The following is a 3645-nucleotide window of genomic DNA, read 5'->3' as shown; positions in this document are numbered from 1 at the left end:
ACCTCTCCACCCGGCAACCTAGTTTTGTCTGAGACGAGTCCGTATTATCTCAAACATGTTTACGTAAAACCTTGTTCCAAATAGGTTCTGCCTTTGCTCTGCTGGGCGGGGCAGGCTCTCTGCTGGGCTGTGGGTGGCCTGTCAACAGTTCACCCTGCAACCCTTCATTGCTGCTCTAACAGATACCCTGTTATCTATGGCTGCTTTTCCAGACCCCACAATTCCCAACCAACTGCCACATTTCTTCCAGACGCACAAGGCACAGTCACTGTTTCACCGGGAAGTACCAGAAACGCTCTGCATCCCTGCAGTGCCAAGGTGGGAAGCAGTCTGTGACAAACGGGCTGCAGGAAGGTGACTTTCTCTCCTCTGACTTACACTCTGTTAGAGTGTCCCAAGAAATGCTGTTTGCTGGTGTTTTATGGCTTCTTCAGTGGTTACAGTAGTCGTGTTCCAGGGAACCACTGAAGAGTGGTCAGTGGGCCGTCTTTGAAATAACTCCTGGCAGTTCCCACTGCGGGTCAGCGGATTGTGAACCTGACTCGTATCCACGAGAATGCAGGTTCGACCCCTGGCCTCCCTCAGTGGGTTAAGGATCCCTCATGGCTGTGGCTGTGGCTGTGGCACAGGCTGGGAATTCCGCTGGCCTGGGAATTCTGTGTGGTCCTAGAAAGAAAAGGGGAGAGAAAACAAAACAAAACAAAGAAAGAACCCCTTCCCTCTGATAACCAGGCGTTGTTACTCGTGCAAGTTTGTTCACTGTACATTGCCATAAGGAATTGCCACTGGCTCTTCAAATTCAGTATTTACAAGATTTAACTCATGGTGTTATCTTGCAAACTCACCTTGACTCCTCATCTCCTATCCTTTTTTTTTTTTTTTTTTTTTTTTTTTTTGCTGGCCAGTTCTTGGGTTGGTTGGTTTGTTTGTTGTCCCTAGGTTTAAATTCTCCAAGAAAGTTCCTAAGTCCCTGCTCAGGAACTGCTAGGTTATCACACGCGCCTGAACTTCAGTTTTGGACACAGCCTACACTCAATTTGGGATCTTCTTATTATTTTAATATTATCAAGTGTGTGATAGAGGCGCCGGTAATTGGAATGGGCAATAGAAGAGGCAAAACGCATTTGCAAATGAAGGTAATTCAGATCTACTGAGTCTGAAGAGCCGGTCACATATCCAGGTAGCAACGTATAGCCAGAAGATGAGGCTGCAGTTCTAGCAAGGATTCTGGCGAGAAGAATGTGAGAAAGTAAGACTGCCTTCTGAAAAATGTGCTAAGGTTTGGGAACTAAACAGGAACCAGTGCGTTCAGAAGCAAATAAGGTGTGAATGTGGTGATAGGATGCCCCACATAGTCTTTCAAGAAATTGTGAAAATAGGTATGGCAGTAGCTAGAGAGGGAGGCATTTTTAAGTAAAGAATTTAAAAATGAAATTGTCACACACTTTAAATAAAAATAGAATGGTTCTAATACACTTATAGACCAAGTTTATACAGAGCCAGAAGCGGGCAAGGAAAGGAAAATGCCTAATAAAAACCAAGATAAAAATTAGCATGTACTCCTGAAAGACTTGTTTTGTGTCTCAGCCGCTGCTCCGAGCACCGACGTGCATTATCTCGTGGGACACTCAGCACCGGGCAAGATGCGGGTTGGACGAGGAAGCTTGGGGTTGGAGAGGCTGAGCTGGAGTCACAGCCTTGACCAGAACGGCCTGCCCCAAAGTGCTTGTCGCTAAGCCCTGTACCATTTTGCTTCCCATACTCGGAATAAAAGGGAGAATAGACAATGATCCTGAAAACAGTAGCAGGGGTCAGAACCCAGAACAAAATGGAAGCGTCAAGAGCATCACCTGGTCACAGGTAAGACATGAGACTCTTTGGGCTGGATCAGAAGGAGGGCGTTAAAGGACTATGAGGGTCTGGAAAACCGATTGGTCGCGCCTCAGCCCTGTGAGCACAGAAATGACGTTCTCTGCATTAGAGATCTTTGAACGCTCGCGTTTAGTTGTCCAACACCAGTCATCAAACAAGCTTAATGAACGCAATGCTGTTTTTCAGAGATACCTAAAGCTGTTGGTTCTCTTGAGAAAGTGCTGAGACTCCTTTGGCAAGATGGGTTTGAAAGGCATGTTTAAAAGTCATAATCCTAGATGAGGGTCTGTTTCCCTACACTGATTTTAGGCAGGAAACACAGCGGGATTTACTGATGTGTTTCTTTTCTTCCCACAGTGGTCTGAATGTGGTTAATGCGGTAATTGTTAGCAGAAATCTTTCTTTTTCTTACAGCAGTGTTGGTGGGCTTTAAAATCCCTTGTACTGAAATTATCTTTCTCCCTTGTTTTAGCTATGCAGTATTTACTCAAGAGAGAGGAAAAAATCCCTACTGATTCATACCAGGCTTAGAAAACAGAATGTGTGCTTCTACTTTTTATAGGCAAATGAAATAGAGTGATTATAAACAATGAACTTGCCAACGTGATACTGCTAATCAGCTTGTTTAAACAAAACCCAAATCATGTGCCAAATACCTGCCATCTTGTTAAGGAACAGCTTGTGTTCTTTGTATGTGGCCAGATTTTATTCCCTGGAGATTCGATGCTATGAGGCTGGAATTCAGTTTGTATGCGGTTAGGAATGATATTGGGTGCTAGACACCCTGCCAGGTCACATCTTTCCAAACAGGTGGGAGAATGAGGTGGATGGAAAAACTCTACAGCGATGCTTGAGGAGATGCATAAAGAGATTTATTATTATAACGGCCTTTTAAAAATCTTCTCGGCCCTTTGTAATTACTCCAATTAATCGCAAGTTAGGAAGTTCTCATTACATACTTTTATTGTCCGTTACTTGACACAGTGTAGAGCATGTATTTCCGTGCCTGTGAATGTTCATTTTTCAGCAACTCTTTTTACATACATCTCATGAGTCCACACTTGGTTTATTCCATTCTTCCCTTCTGTTAAAGAGACATTTATCAATTCAAAAAACTTATGGCATAGAAAATTCCTCTTGGAAATGCTGAAGAAGTAAATTATTTTTCTGCTTTATGACACAGCACCAAGCTGTTTCTTAGTGGAATGGAGATAAATATCTTACCAAATGTTTGAAATGTTGGCATCAGAGCAGGGTAATCTGCATGCACGTCTGGGTGGATATTAGGTCATTCTAGAAAACTGTACTCAGATAAGACCATATAACTACTTTTGTTTGTCCCTTTTAAAGTTATTGCTATTTGGGTGAATTCTGGAATTCTACTGAATGTTTTTTTCCTGGCTGTTTTGCCTCACAATGTCTGCTAAGTAAGAAACAAATCTCTGAACATATTTTACATTTTATATTAAAAAACCTATGAAGTCTCAGTTAAGTTATCCTCTCTTTTGAGCATTTCATCCTAGTTAATTGGTAGTGGGACTTAATTGTCTCATATAGCAAATAATCCTCATCAGATGAACTTGGAAACTATTCCAACTGAGTCTGTATCCTGATTCATTGAGCATTTCAGGACTAGCCTTGGAAAAACTGACATCACGAAAGAAAAAAATGCTTAACTTTCTGGAAAGATATTATGGGAATAATCCGTGCTGATGGCATCCTTCAGAGTTAGATCAACCTCCAGCCTGACGTATAGTCAGCTGTCTTTTTCCC

The 3645-nt window shown here is 42.5% G+C and overlaps 1 protein-coding gene across 7 annotated transcripts in view; it reads left to right on the top strand.

Annotated features, from left to right (window-relative positions):
* CFAP299 (cilia and flagella associated protein 299) overlaps nt 1–3645 on the top strand; it is a 572345-nt gene that overhangs the window by 289478 nt on the left and 279222 nt on the right. The window lies entirely within an intron of this gene.

The sequence above is a fragment of the Sus scrofa genome, chromosome 8 (assembly GCF_054392235.1).
Source record: "Sus scrofa isolate SSC_HxYL_T2T_F1_AM1 chromosome 8, Sscrofa_HxYL_maternal_Yorkshire_Landrace_v2.0, whole genome shotgun sequence".
In the NCBI taxonomy this organism is placed as follows: Eukaryota; Metazoa; Chordata; class Mammalia; order Artiodactyla; family Suidae; genus Sus; species Sus scrofa.
Note: the sequence above shows the minus strand (reverse complement) of the source record. Positions and strands in the feature narration are given on the sequence as shown.